This window comes from Myxine glutinosa, chromosome 5 (genome assembly GCF_964187855.1).
Source record: "Myxine glutinosa chromosome 5, kmMyxGlut1.1, whole genome shotgun sequence".
Lineage (NCBI taxonomy): Eukaryota > Metazoa > Chordata > Myxini > Myxiniformes > Myxinidae > Myxine > Myxine glutinosa.
Genome location: NC_136265.1, coordinates 90,007,598 through 90,023,877, shown reverse-complemented (window position 1 = coordinate 90,023,877; position 16,280 = coordinate 90,007,598). Strand labels below are relative to the sequence as shown.

The 16,280-nt window shown below is 44.7% G+C and overlaps 1 pseudogene across 1 annotated transcript in view; it reads left to right on the top strand.

Moving 5' to 3' along the window:
* Nucleotides 1–15,784, top strand: part of LOC137427364 (uncharacterized) — a 101,412-nt pseudogene extending 85,628 nt beyond the window's left edge. Inside the window, exons 3-5 of the transcript XR_013623389.1 lie at nucleotides 4,693–4,887; nucleotides 5,734–5,844; nucleotides 9,528–15,784. The product of XR_013623389.1 is annotated as an uncharacterized LOC137427364 (transcript). The remainder of the gene's footprint in view (nucleotides 1–4,692; nucleotides 4,888–5,733; nucleotides 5,845–9,527) is intronic.
* The last annotated feature ends 496 nt before the right edge of the window (nucleotides 15,785–16,280 follow it).

Here is a 16,280-nt window from a genome sequence, read left to right as displayed (position 1 = left end):
GAGATTTGGGGTTTTAAACACATTCGTGAGTTGCGCTAAAGATACCGTTCTGATAGATTTTAACATGTTTATTCACTCGATATCATTATCAGCGATCGAGAAGGTTAAGCTCGTGACTTGGTCCGCGATGTCCATAGATGTTTGGCCTTAGTTTTCATATGTGCCATCGGCATATGTTTCGAACCACCACGTGACCAGTGACGACCTTAGTCATTTAGAGGCCCCATGTAACACACTAATGTCCCAGTGGGGGCTTCATTCATTTCGAGACCCCATGTAACACTAGTGCGTAGTGGCCCAGTGTAGTGGGGCTTCATTCATTTAGACTTTTAGAGGCCCCATGTAACACACTCGTGGCCCAGTGGGTGCTTCATTCATTTAGAGACCCCATGTAACACTAGTGGCCCAGTGGGGGCTACATTCATTTCGACTATTAAAGGCCCCATGTAACACTAGTGGCCCAGTGGGGGCTACATTCATTTCGACTATTAGAGGCCCCATGTAACACACTCGTGGCCCAGTGGGTGCGACATTCATTTAGACTATTAGAGGCCCCATGTAACACACTTGTGGCCCAGTGGGGGCTACATTCATTTAGAGGCCCCATGTAACACACTAGTGGCCCAGTGGGGGCTACATTCATTTAGAGGCCCCATGTAACACTAGTGGCCCAGTGGGGGCTACATTCATTTCGACTATTAGAGGCCCCATGTAACACACTCGTGGCCCAGTGGGTGCGACATTCATTTCGACTATTAGAGGCCCCATGTAACACACTCGTGGCCCAGTGGGTGCGACATTCATTTAGACTATTAGAGGCCCCATGTAACACACTTGTGGCCCAGTGGGGGCTACATTCATTTAGAGGCCCCATGTAACACATTCGTGGCCCAGTGGGGGCTTTATTCATTTCGAGACCCCATGTCCATGTAACACTCTCGTGGCCCAGTGGGGCTACATTCATTTCGAGACCCCATGTCCATGTAACACTCTCGTGGCCCAGTGGGGGCTTCAGTCATTCAGATGCCCCATGTAACACACTAGTGGCCCAGTGGGGGCTTCAGTCATTCAGATGCCCCATGTAACACACTAGTGGCCCAGTGGGGGCTTTATTCATTTTGAGACCCCATGTCCATGTAGCACTCTAGTGGCCCAGTGGGGGCTACATTCATTTAGAGGCCCCATATAACACACTCGTGGCCCAGTGTAGTATTCAGTCATTTAGAGGCCCCATTTAACACACTCGTGGGCCAGTGGGGGCTTCATTCATTTAGAGGCCCCGTGTAACACACTAGTGGCCCAGTGTTGTATTCAGTCATTTGGAGGCCCCATGTAACACACTCGTGGCCCAGTGTGGTATTCAGTCATTTAGAGGCCCCGTGTAACACACTAGTGGCCCAGTGTAGTATTCAGTCATTTGGAGGCCCCATGTAACACACTAGTGGCCCAGTGTGGGCTTCAGTCATTTGGAGGCACCACGTAACACACTCGTGGCCCAGTGGGGGCTTCATTCATTTAGAGGCCCCATGTAACACACTAGTGGCCCAGTGTGGTATTCAGTCATTTAGAGGCCCCATGTAACACACTAGTGGACCAGTGTGGGCTTCAGTCATTTGGAGGCCCCATGTAACACACTGGTGGCCCAATGTGGTATTCAGTCATTTCGAGGCCCCGTGTAACACACTAGTGGCCCAGTGTGGTATTCAGTCATTTAGAGGCCCCATGTAACACGAGTGGCCCAGTGTGGTATTCAGTCATTTAGAGGCCCCATGTAACACACGAGTGGCCCAGTGTGGTATTCAGTCATTCAGCGGCCCCATTTAACACACTAGTGGCCCAGTGTAGGCTTCATTTATTTGGAGGCCCCATATAACACACTAGTGGCCCAGTGGGGGCTTCATTCATTTAGAGGCCCCATGTAACACACTATTTAACACACCATGTTGGGGAGTGGAGAGAGTTGGCTTTTTTTTTCTTTCTTTTTTTTTGGATACTGAATCGAGGCTCGTGAAAGAGCTGACAACCGCGAGGGAAAGACAGCACAGGGGGACCACGAGGGAAAGACAGCACAGGGGGACCGCGAGGGAAAGACAGTACAGGGGGACCGTGAGGGAAAGACAGTACAGGGGGACCACGAGGGAAAGACAGCACAGGGGGACCGCGAGGGAAAGACAGTACAGGGGGACCGCGAGAGAAAGACAGCACAGGGGGGCCATGAGGGAAAGACAGTACAGGGGGACCGTGTGGGAAAGACAGTACAGGGGGACCGCGAGGGAAAGACAGTACAGGGGGACCGCGAGGGAAAGACAGCACATGGGGACCACGAGGGAAAGACAGTACAGGGCGACCGCGAGGGAAAGACAGTACAGGGGGACCGCGAGGGAAAGACAGCACAGGGGGACCGCGAGGGAAAGACAGTACAGGGGGACCGCGAGGGAAAGACAGCACAGGGGGACCACGAGGGAAAGACAGCACAGGGGGACCATGAGGGAAAGACAGCACAGGGGAACCGCGAGGGAAAGACAGCACAGGGGGACCGCGAGGGAAAGACGGTACAGGGGGACCGCGAGGGAAAGACAGCACATGGGGACCACGAGGGAAAGACAGCACAGGGGGACCACGAGGGAAAGACAGCACAGGGGGACCACGAGGGAAAGACAGCACAGAGGGACCGCGAGGGAAAGACAGTACAGGGGGACCGCGAGGGAAAGACAGCACAGGGGGACCGCGAAGGAAAGACAGCACAGAGGGACCGCGAGGGAAAGACAGCACAGGGGGACCATGAGGGAAAGACAGCACAGGGGGACCGCGAGGGAAAGACAGCACAGGGGGACCGCGAGGGAAAGACAGTACAGGGGGACCGCGAGGGAAAGGGGGACCGCGAGGGAAAGACAGCACAGGGGGACCGCGAGGGAAAGACAGTACAGGGGGGCCATGAGGGAAAGACATCACAGGGGGACCACGAGGGAAAGACAGTACAGGGGGACCGCGAGGGAAAGACAGCACAGGGGGACCGCGAGGGAAAGACAGAACTGAACTGAGAGTGAGAACTGGCTGAGAACAGAACAGAGTGAAGTGGAGGTGTATCGTGGTCAGGATAGGGCAGAAGCTTGGAGCCATTGGACCTCACCCCTTATAACGGGAAGAGGACGAGGAGAAGAATTATTCTTCCTATTTCCTGAGCAAATATACTGCATTTAATAAATATTTATATGCAGTTTATACATTAAATTTCCAAAGAAACCGCTTTACAAAATATCTAACTTTACAAATGCTCTTCCTAAAAAACTTTAATACAGGTGAGTCAGTCCTACTTCCCAGTGTGATGATCTTGAACTGAATTCCCATGGACATGTCCCAGAGGAATGTTGTTGTTCCATCCGATTTTATGATTTGTCTTATTTGAATTATTTTATTATTTATTTCATCCTATTATGTTTTCGGGTTGTCCGTCCGTGCGGTCTCAACCTCGTTTTTCTCAGCAACCACATGTCCGATCGAGACAATTTCAGGGTAGGAGTGACATCCATGCAGAATGTTTTTATGATAATTGTGATGCCATAGGTCACGTGGTATGGCAGCCATCTTGGATTCAAAGCAAATTATTAAAAAATTATTTCTCGGAAACCGCTGAATGGAAAAATTTGAAACTTGGCACATTGTCCAGAACTCCGAATGGGGAACAAAAGCATGATAATGACGACATCATAGGTGAAGTGGTATACCAGTCAAAAATGTTTCAATCGAATTCCTTGTCCTTAAAATCTGAAATTGCATGCACATGATTTATGACCCATTTTTATTGAAATATTAAATTTATGACATCATAGGTCATGTGATTTGGCAGCCATATTGGATTTAACCTAAAACCTGAAAAAAACTTCTTCTCCCAAACCACCAAATCGATTGACACAAGACTTTATGTGTGTCATTGACTGGGAATGGCGATTAAAAGATGATCACGAAAACATCATTGGTCAAATGGTGTGGCAGCCATATTGGATTGAAGGAAAATATGAAATAATTACATCTCTGAAACTGCTTACCCCATTGATATGAAATTTTACAAATACCATCGAACACCACAGTTGCATATAGTTTGAAAATGGTGATGTCGTAGGTCATGTAGCTTGGCAGCCATCTTGGATAGAAAAACGAACCTTATCCGTTCAATACGAAACCTCACAAACGTGATCCACGACCCACACATATGCAGAGTGTACATTTTTTTAAGGTCATATGTCACGTGGTATGGCAGCCATATCATCTTGAAAGCCAATATTTAAAAAATTCCCTTCTCTGAACCTGCTTCACCGATCGATGTGAAACCTGTCATGGCTGGTGAAAATGTGATATGTGAAAGCAGCTGAAGGGATTTAAATCAAACTTATTTATTTTCGCATTGTTATAGTTTTACATAGTTTTATGTGTGGCAAAATGAACATTCACATGAACATGTAATACAATCAGAGTATTGTCTTAAGAATCTGCACCATGTGCACTTTCTTTTTGGGGGTGTCACATGGTGTGTGTTTGTGTTTCATGAAAGTTTAAGTGCTTGCTGTAACTGATTTTGGGAGAGGATAATGTCTCAAGTACAGAGGTACTTCACATGTCGGTACTTTATCAGATCAAGGTATTCAGGGTGGAGCAAACATCAGGAAGAGTGGTATGTTTGTTGCCTCTTTCAAGGTTCACCGACCATGTCCGCTCAAGTTGGCTGTTGGAAGGATTCTTATCGTGTGCAGCTGGAATCGGAACAGCCGACTGTGCTTGGATGTGGAATGAAGGTTGAGAAACTGGAAGGATTTCCTGAGATTCTGCAGATAAAAATCGAGGACGTGAACTCCTTTGGCATGGAAGAGGAGCAAAGCGACCAGCCGAATGGTGAGTTGTGTGATCGATATGACTTCTGATGGGATCTGTGTTTGTTTATTGCCAAATTTTTTCATATATATGAAAGAGGCTCATAGAGGAGATAGAGCAGAATGGCAGAGAATGAAATGGAGCTCTAGGAGGAAACAACAATGGCAGAGATGATGTGAGAGCGAAATGAAGGGGAGGGGAGAAGGACACATTCCGGTGAACAAGCTGCAAACAATTTGAATGAAACACAAGAAGGAGAAGGGGAAAGTGTAGATGAAACAGAAAAGTAACAAACCAAAAAACTGGTCGAAACAAAATTAAATCGAATCGTCCTTGTCACACACCCAACCCGTCCACCAAGTTTCGTCCAAATCCGTCCACAACTGTTTGAGATATCCTGCAATGTATAGTTTTTCGCCCAATCTCCCGATGGTGAAGAATCATTTAAAAAATTCTCGTAGCCGAATCCGAATCCAGATCTTCACCAAAGTGTCATAATTTTGTCCTTGTCACATACGCTACATCTCTGCCAAATTTAGTCCGAATCCGTCCACAACTTTGAGATATTTTGTTCGTAAACGGACAGACAAACAAACAAACAGACAGACAGGGGTGAAAACATCAACTCCATCCACCTTTGATGGCGGATGTAATAATTATTCTGCTAATAATTTCTCCCACAATGTCACAATGCTTTGACACGTCACTATTCCCTTGGGGAAAGTTTTTATTTTCTCTGTTCAAGCAAGACCTCAAATCAATGATTTTAATGCAATATTTATATTTATTTAGCTATTTTAAGAGTCTGGAACCAGCTATGCATGTAACACAACACTGTCTGCATTTAATAAGAGTTACTTTTTCCAGATTTATTTGTGAAAGTGGAAGTGAAAACTGAGCATGACATTGACGTTCACCTGGATCGACCCGAACCCGAATATGCTGAAGCTTCTTTCTTCAAGAACCATCCCCATGAAGGTTTCTGTCAATGTCTATACATTTTGATTTGAACAGTTTCATAATTAACTTTGGTGTTAAGAAACATTAGGGCAATACCCCTGGCACTCACCTGGTAGAATAAACAGTATACTGCACCGACTAAGGGTATTTTAAACCAATTTAAAGGACAGGGCAGGATCAGCAGGACAGGGCAGGATCTAAGGTTGCTGGAAGACAGGGCAGCATGTAGAATCATACGAACATAATAATAAGACTTTAAACAAGCAAAGAAAAAAAATACCTATTTTGGGGAGCAACCGCCCTCTCCCAACCCCATATCCCTCTGAAGACCCAAATTTTTCCAATGCCTTCCACAAACATTGGTACATCATGGGTAATTAAGGTTGTGGTGAACTTTCATCGAAATTTTGTGTGTAGTTTCTGAGAAGAAAGCAAATACCTATTTTTGGGGGCAACCCTCCCGCTGTAGATCCCCAAAGGGGCAGATTTTTTTTTAATGCCGTGAACATACTTTGGTACATCACGGGTGGTGATGGTTATGGTGAAGTTTCATTGAAATTGTGTGTGTAGTTTCTAAGAAGAAAGCAAATACCTATTTTGGGGGGAAACACCCCATATCCCCCAAAGGGGCAGATTTTTTTTCGTGCCATGAACATACTTTGGTATAGCACGGGTGGTGAAGGTTGTGGTGAACTTTCATCAAAATTGTGTGTGTAGTTTCAGAGAAGAAAGCAAATACCTATTTTGGGGGGTCAAACCTGGATCCACTTTGGCCTCGGTAAACCCCCTTTAACCCCGATTTTTTTCATGCCGTGAACAAACTTTAGTCACAACACAACAAATATCATTTGTGCCAAATTTGGACGCAATCCCATCAGCGGTTTCGGAGAAGAAGTTTCAAGTGTTTACGGATCAACAGACTGACTGACGGACTGACGGACGGACAACGCGCCATCTCATAAGCTCTGCTGAACTTTGTTCCAGGTGAGCTAAAAAACTAGAGCAATGCGACTCTGTCACCAATATGCCTCCGCATGTCATGGGTAGATGCCCAAGTTTGCTGTCCTAAAAATAAGCAAGTTTGATTTGTATCCCTTCAGCTGTTTTCAAGTATCCCATTTTCACGAGACAGGACAGGTTTCACATCGATCGATGAAGTGGTTTAGGAGAAGGGATTTTGTTTAAATATCGGCTTTCAGGCTAATATTGCTGTCATACCACGTAACATACGACCTTAAAAAATGTACACTCTGCAAATGTACCGGTGGGGTCTCATGTTTATCAGATAAGGCTTGTTTTTCTATCCAAGGTGGCTGCCAAACCACATCACCTACGATGTCATCATTTTCAAATTAAATCTGTGCTCTGTCGTCCAAATATTCCAACAGGTCGCACAAGATCTGCCAGCAACCCTCTTATGGTTAAACTGCCAAAATCTAGGCTCTCTGCTCACCTTCACTCTTTCATTCCCCTTTTCTCCCACCTCTGGAACAAACTCCCCCACTCCCTTCAATCCCACTCCTCCCTCCAGGTCTTTAAAACAGCTGTTCACCACCATCTCTTATCTTCCCCCATCCAAAACCTTGATCTTTTCTACCCCCGCTAATTCACCCCAGATACACTTTTTCGAAATTCCAACTTCTTTCCTGGAACTCCTTGCAGTGTCCATATGTTTTATACCTCTCCCACCTCCCCGCAAGCCCTCTCCATCCCACAGTTCTCTCGATGTCCCTGCTCTCAAATGTTGTGTTTATGTCCTTCCCCCTCTTTCCCCATCTGGTCCACTGCTCCTCTTATTTTGTGTTTTGTGTGTCGATTTGACTTTTTGTGTGATTAATGTTAGCTCTTTCACGAGCCTCGATATTGTATACAAAAAAAAAAAAAATGCAACAATGGTGTTCGATGATATTTGTCAAATTTTGCATCAATCGTGCAAGCTGTTTCAAAGATATAATTGTTTAATTGTTTCCTTCAATCCAATATGGCTGCCACATCATGTGACCAATGTTGTTTTTAATGATCAACTTTTAATCACCATGCCGAGTCAATGACACACGTAATGCTTTGAGTCAATTGATTTGGTGCTTTGGGCGAAGATGTTTTTTTTCAGGTTTTAGGTTAAATCAAAAATGGCTGCCAAAGCATGTGACCTATGATGTCATACATTTAATATTTCAACACAAATTGGTCGAAGATCATGTGCATACTCAAAACTGATACCTAAAGTATGATTATCATGGAATAACCCAAACCTTTGCACATTACTGTATATACACAACAATATATATTGTTACGGACCGCGGATAAGATGTTCGTTTTGCCGAGCGGAGGCCCCGCGGCCCTAACAGTTACCCCGACTAACCCGATTCCCGAACGTTGGCCGGATCGCGCCACAGATATTCAATATGGAAAAGACAAAAGCGACACGGATGTGAAGAAGAAGAAGAAGACGAAAAAAAAGGTTGAAAATACTACTAAATTTATTCCTACTATATACAGGCTCAAAAAAAACCAAGGAGAAGGAAAGATAATAAAATAATATACAGAAGATATTAGAGATACAGTGCAAATTCCTTATACAAGCTTAATTAAATACCCAGGGACAGAACAAACAAAGACAGACTCACGCAGGGAATGATGATAGGACTGGCGGGAGGTGGATGGCTGGAGGGAGAGGAAGGTCCACCGGTACTGCAGCACGATCGGCGCATTTGACCGCCGCCGTTCCTTCATGGCCCCGCTCAAAACTGCCGTCCAGGCCCCAAGCTGCTGTATCTGAAGCTGCTGTGACTGCTGCTGCTCTGGGGACGTCGCGTGCTTTGCCAGGACTCGTCTGGTCCAACCACACAACTGAACAACGTGCTTGCTTCTTGCCCAACTCTCTTGCTTGGTCCAACTTTGGCGAGCAAGGCGACGAATAGCAGGCTTTGTGCTTCCCTGGACGATCTCTCCTGGATGATCTCTTTTGGACAAGAATCGCTGCTGGATGATCTCTTTTGGACAAGAATCGCTGCTGGATCATCTCTTCTCTCTCGCAGGACCTTGCGCGCGCGCTTTTTATATCGCCTCCGGCGATCAAGCCGCCGGCCTTTAGGACACGCCCATCGGTGTGCTCACCTCGGCCCTGATTGGTCGGCACGGCCCTCTAGCTCCGCCCTTGATGACGATGGGCGGGCACGCCTTTCTTCACCGACCCGAGCACATGTTCAATGGTGGTTTTGGAGGGGATGTAATTGGCAATCGAGGCTTGGCAATGATGAAAGGGGAATGTGAAAGGAATCTACTCTATTTCACTTGGTGCAATGGAGTGTCATCTTAATGGAAGACAATCCTTACCCTAATACACATAATAAAGATATAACTATCAACCAGGGGGTAATTCTATGATTATGCTGCTTATGATTATGATTATGCTATGATTATGCGTCAGCTATGATTGGCTGACGTGTATGCTTTATGGACTAATTATGGGACGCCCTTTGACCTTTACACAACACTGGAGGCAGGAGGGTCCAGAATCAAGCAATAATTCACAACAATTTACTACAATACAACACAATAAAAAAAACACAATCCTCATATCCGCAACAATATATTTTTAGTTTTCTGCAGTGGAACAAATACAATGTACATGTTTGGGCACATTTGTCTGGTCATTATAATCTCACTTTTTTACAGATCATGTGATGTTGTATTTACAGGTGAATCCACTGAATCTACAAGGGAGACTGCACCAACTTTTATGAACAGTGCAGACGCACATCCGCAGGAATCACCAGATGCAACAAACAAGCGGACATTTTACAAACAAGACAAAATGAATGTGAAAATGTTTGCACAGAATAATTTTCACAAGACTCACAAAAGAAAGAAATCTGATCATCAACACAAATGCACAAATTGTGGAAAATCTTTCAGTCGCCCAGACAACTTTAAAATACACATGAGAGTTCACAGTGGGGAACGCCCATACAAATGCAAAGTTTGTGGAAAATCTTTCCGTCGCCCAGACAACTTGAAAACACACATGAGAATTCACAGCGGAGAACGCCCATACAAATGCAAAGTTTGTGGTAAAACTTTTAGAGGATGGGCGAGCCTTAGAAGTCACTTGATAATTCATAATGGAGAATGGGCATACAAATGCTCAAGTTGTGGAAAATCTTTCAATCAATCATCCACCCTTAAAACACACATGGCAATTCACAATGGCGAGCTCCCTCATAAATGCACAAATTGTGGAAAATCATTTCATCGGCCATCCACCCTTAAACAACACATGATGATTCACAATGGAGAGCTCCCATACAAATGCACAAGTTGTGGAAAATCTTTTAATCGTTCATCCAACCTAAAAACACACATGGCAATTCACAATGGTGAGGTCCCGCATAAATGCACAAGTTGTGGAAAATCTTTTAATCTGGCATCCAGCCATAAAACACATATGAGAATTCACAGTGGAGAGCGCCCTTACAAATGCACAAATTGTGGAAAATATTTTATTCGGCCATCCACCCTGAAACAACACATGATAATTCATAATGGTGATCGCCCATATACATGCACAAGTTGTGGAAAATCTTTTAATCAGTCATCCAACCTTAAAAGACACGTGGCAATTCACAATGGCGAGCGCCCGCATAAATGCACAAATTGTGGAAAATCTTTTAATCAACCATCCACCCTTAAAACACACATGGAAATTCACAAAGGGGAGCTCCCGCATAAATGCACAAATTGTGGAAAATCTTTTAATCGGCCATCCACCCTGAAACAACACATGATGATTCACAATGGAGAATGCCCATACAAATGCACAAGTTGTGGAAAATCTTTTAATCTGGCATCCAGCCATAAAACACATATGAGAATTCACAGTGGAGAGCGCCCATACAAATGTACAAATTGTGGAAAATATTTTAATCACTCATCCACCCTTAAAACGCACATGATAATTCACAATGATGAACGCCCACACAAATGCACACATTGTGGAAAATCTTTTAATCATTCATCCAACCTTAAAAGGCACACTGCAATTCACAATGGCGAGCACCCGCATTAATGCACAAATTGAGGAAAATCTTTTAATTAGCCATCCAGCCTTGAAGTACACATGATAATTCACAATGGAGAACGCCCATATGAATGCACAGTTTGTGGAAAAGCTTATAATCAGCCATCTCAGCTTAGAACACGTGCAAATTCATAATGGAGAACGCCCATACGAATGCTCAATTTGTCTCCAATCTTTTAATTGACCATCCAGCCTTAAACCACACATGAGAATTCACAATGGAGAGCGCCCATTCAAATGCACAGTTTGTGTAAAATCTTTTAATCAGTCATCTCACCTTAAAATGCACATGATGATTCACAATGGACGTTCCTGAATATCGATCCTTTCGCGAAAAAGGAGGGGGACATTTTGAGTTCTGAGAGAACTTCCTCACCTTCTAAAACCCGCAAATGGAGATGACAACGAACGGGAGAACACCTGTATGTATGTGCACAATTTCTGGAAAAGTTTTTAACGAGTCACCTCTCCTTAAATGAAATGCACATGACAATTCAAAATGGAGAACGCCTGGAGAAACACACAATTTGTGGAAAGACTCTCATTCGCCTATCCACCCTTAAAATATACATGGGAATACACAATGAGAGATTGGGGTACAGGAGCATTAGCCGCAGGGTGCAGCACTAGTGTAGAAAGGGGGGATAAGCCTTAAAGGAGGGGATGGGATGGGATTATTATTTTGTTTATTTTTTTGTTATGGGGTCATGGGATCGTGCTGTTTGCACGGATGGAGACAAGACACCAGGTGCCCTTAGGTCATAAAATGCAAATGCAGTTTCCATTTCCAATGACATTAAGGCTGCACCAGTGATTCATGAAGTTGACTATTATTAGCGCTGAGGAAGCGCCTCTAGCGAATGACTTCCAGCCAGTGTAACGCGAATTCCTGTCACAGGAATTCTGAGATCATATAAGTGTGACGTGGCAGTTCCTGATTGGTTCGTGTTGGGGAACCCCTTCTCGCTGCCGACGTGACGTAAATTCGCGCACGCGCACTGGTGAAGCGCGAGATTCGGCCCAAGGTTCTTATTATTATTATTATTACTAGGGCATGCCCGTACTATATATATATCTAAAATTATATCCCCCCCCCTATTTACATGAAATGGTTTGGTCCAAAGCGAACGGCTTGCGAGTGGTGACAATCCCCCCCCTCTATTTACATGCAATGGTTCGGTCCAAAGCGAACGGCTTCCGGAGTTTGGTAAAGAAATCGCCATCGCGTACACAAACGCGCAGGAAAGCGAATGAATCGCAAATTCGTTTTTATTAGTTGTAAAACATAATGCCCAATTATTCAATTAGCGCCAACGTATTTTGGCTGTTTGCAATTTAATCGCAAGGCAAAGTAGAAAGAGAAGAGGGAAAAAAAGAAAAGCCTTGCCTTGCTGCAAACATCTGCTGCAAACAACAACAACATGGAAGGCTGCACTGTCCGGAAGTTGGCATATCGCAGTTACGATTATTTTAGTGTTAATGGCCAATTATTCAATTAGCGCCAACGTATTTTGGCTGTTTGCAATTTAATCGCAAGGAAAAGTAGAAAGAGAAGAGGGAAAAAAAGAAAAGCCTTGCATTAACGCATTAACGCTTGCATTGCATTAACGGTTCGGCACACGTGATAGCTCGCTGCTCTCTGATTGGTTGAAGCGTTTTTTGGACATAGCTCGGTAGGTACTTGTCCGATTAATTACAAACCTTGAAAAGGCACATCCTCGGGTCCCCAGCAATATACCTGGCAAGTTTCAAGTATATCGGACCCGTGGTTGTCGAGAAACAGCGGTCACAGACAAACACACAGACACACAGACACACAGACACACAGACACACAGACACACAGACACACAGAGATTGCTGGAATTATAGATAGATTATTTTTGTTTACAAGATCGAGGCTCGAACCATGATCGAGGCTCGAAATTCCATGCCCGAACCTCAGCGCAATCCAAGAGGATTCACTTGTTTTAACATTGTTCATAACAGACACAATATGTGTGTGTATCTATATATATCTGTGCAGTGTCTGTCTTGTCTTGTCTTGTGTTGTGTTGCTTGTGTTGTGTTTATTTACAAAAAGCACAGATAAAGGACGAGAAGCAGACTTAACAATTCTTGTCACTGAACTACTTTCTCAAACTTTTGTGAAATTGTACCAAACTTCTGGTATGCACATATCTCTCCCGTCGGTATGTCCTAAGGGTATTTTGTTTGAAAATTTTTCCAATTTGTTTTTATTATTATTTGGAATTTTTCCGGGAATTTTTTTTTTTCAACTTCAATTGTTTATAAAATGTGATATCACGTATATTACGAATAGATTTGTGCAAAATAATTGTTTGAATTATGATTGGTTTAAACCATGACAAAACGGCAACTCGGGTGCAGTCATTTATCTACATATCAACACATTTGGGCAGTGTCTGTGTTGTCACTTAACAACTCCCGCAAACTTAACGACTCCGCTTGTTGCGGATCCCGGGTCTGTCGACGTACTAAGGGGAGGGGTGGGGGTTGTGGGGTGAAGAGTTCCCGGTTCCCCTCAGATACCGGGTCCACAGGCTGCGATGAAACTCGTGGTCAACGGGTTGCAAAGCAACTTCAATTGCCAATCTCCCTATCACGGGTCGAAGGGTTATCGGCCACGACCCGAATACCTTGCGAGACCATGTGGCCGGGAAGACTGGGGATTGAACCTTCGCGTTCCCACACCTTATGGTGCGCCAAGTGGATCGCACGGTGTGGGTCGCGGCGTTATCCTGCATGATATACGGGCCTAATTGTCCCCCGTCGCTCAGCGGAGCGAAAGGGGGACTATGGCTTTCCCCTCTGTCTGTGTGTCCGTCCGTCCGTCCGTGCGTGCGTGTGTGCGTGTGTGCGTGCTTGCGTAAGCGAAGGAACGCATTCGAATTTGGTGTGTGGGTGCAACCCACGTCAAAATCCAAGATGGCCACCACCATGTATGTCTGAACCTTGTAACCTGCATATCTTGAAAAATAAGCGAAGTACCTACTTCTAATCTGGTGTGTGGGTGTATCTAGGCATAAGGAAGAACGCTATTGAAAATTGGGTCACCACGTCAAAATCCAAGATGACCGCCGCCATGTATGTCTGAACCTTGTGAGATGAATATCTTGAAAAATAAGCGAAGTACCAACTTCTAATTTGGTGTGTGGGTGTATCTCGCCATAAGGACGAACGCTATTGAAAATTGGGTCACCACGTCAAAATCCAAGATGGCCGCCACCATATATATGTCTGAAACTTGTGAGCGAAATATCTCGAAAAATAAGCGAAGTACCAACGTCTAATCTGGTGTGTGGGTGTATCTAGGCACAAGGAAGAACGCTGTTTAAAATCGGGTCGCCACGTCAAAAGCCAAGATGGCCGCCGCCATGTATGTCTGAAACTTGTGAGATGAATATCTGGAAAAATAAGCAAAGTACCAACTTCTAATTTGGTGTGTGGTTGTGTCTCGGCATAAGGAAGAACGCTATTGAAAATTGGGTCGCCACGTCAAAATCCAAGATGGCCGCCACCATATATAAGTCTGAACATTTTGAGCGAAATATCTTGAAAAATAAGCGAAGTACCAACTTCTAATCTGGTGTGTGGGTGTATCTAGGCACAATCAAGAACGCTGTTTAAAATTGGGTCGCCACGTCAAAATCCAAGATGGCCGCCGCCATGTATGTCTGATGCCATGTATGTCTGAACCTTGTAACCTGCATATCTTGAAAAATAAGCGAAGTACCAACTTCTAATCTGGTGTGTGGGTGTATCTAGGCATAAGGAAGAACGCTATTGAAAATTGGGTCGCCACGTCAAAATCCAAGATGGCCGCCGCCATGTATGTCTGAACCTTGTGAGATGAATATCTTGAAAAATAAGCGAAGTACCAACTTCTAATCTGGTGTGTGGGTGTATCTCGGTATAAGGACGAACGCTATTTAAAATTGGGTCGCCATGTCAAAATCCAAGATGGCTGCCACCATATATATGTCTGAAACTTGTGAGCGAAATATCTCGAACAATAAGCAAAGTACCAACGTCTAATCTGGTGTCTGGGTGTATCTATTGGGTCGCCACGTCAAAATCCAAGATGGCCGCCGCGATGTATGTCCGAACCTTGTGAGATGAATATCTTGAAAAATAAGCGAAGTACCAACTTATAATTTGGTGTGTGGGTGTATCTCGCCATAAGGAAGAACGCTATTGAAAATTGGGTCGCCACGTCAAAATCCAAGATGACCGCCGCCATGTATGTCCAAACCTTGAGATGAATATCTTGAAAAATAAGCGAAGTACCAACTTCTAATTTGGTGTGTGGGTGTATCTCACCATAAGGAAGAATGTTATTGAAAATTGGGTCGCCACGTCAAAATCCAAGATGGCCGCCACCATATATATGTCTGAACCCTGTGAGCGAAATATCTCGAAAAATAAGCGAAGTACCAACTTCTAATCTGGCGTGTGGGTGTATCTAGGCACACGGAAGAACGCTGTTTAAAATTGGGTCGCCACGTCAAAATCCAAGATGGCCGCCGCCATGTATGTCTGAATCTTGTGAGAAGAATATCTTGAAAGATAAGCGAAGTACCAACTTCTAATTTGGTGTGTGGGTGTATCTCGGCATAAGGAAGACCGCTATTGTAAAGTGGGTGGCCACGTCAAAATCCAGGACGGCCGCCACCATATATATGTCTGAACCTTGTGAGCGAAATATCTTGAAAAATAAGTGAAGTACCTTCTGGTGTGTGGGTGTATCTAGGCATAAGGAAGAACGCTATTGAAAATTGGGTCGCCATGTCAAAATCCAAGATGGCCGCCTCCATGTATGTCTGACCCTTGTGAGCGAAATATCATATCATAGCATGTTTTCTGCGTGTTCCACTTTGTCAACTCGCATCACTTCCCCGACGGGGGACCGAGGCGTAACGCTTGTTGAGCAATCAAATGCGGTTGAACGATGCTGGGCCAATGAATGAAAGGACACACACACGAGCAGGTTGAAAGGAAACAAAATGTACACGTTTTATTTACAAAAAGCACAGATAAAGGACGAGAAGCAGACTTAACAATTCTTATCTATCTAAATCCCAATGTAGGCGCCTTACACACTCACACAGGGAATGAATTACACCGGTTAAACTTGTACCAGGAGACGTGCGGACGCTCTTTGGAGTCTGGCAGTTCCCGCGCGTGGCGCACGGTTCGATCCAGCACACAGCACGATGAATGATCCGCCGCTTGAAGGTCAGGTCAGCACGGATGACGAACCAGCTCGAGGACGAAGAAGCGCAGCACGGACGAACCAGCACGTAGGACAGCCAGCTTGAAGGACGAACAGGAGAGACTTTTGAAGCTCTTTTA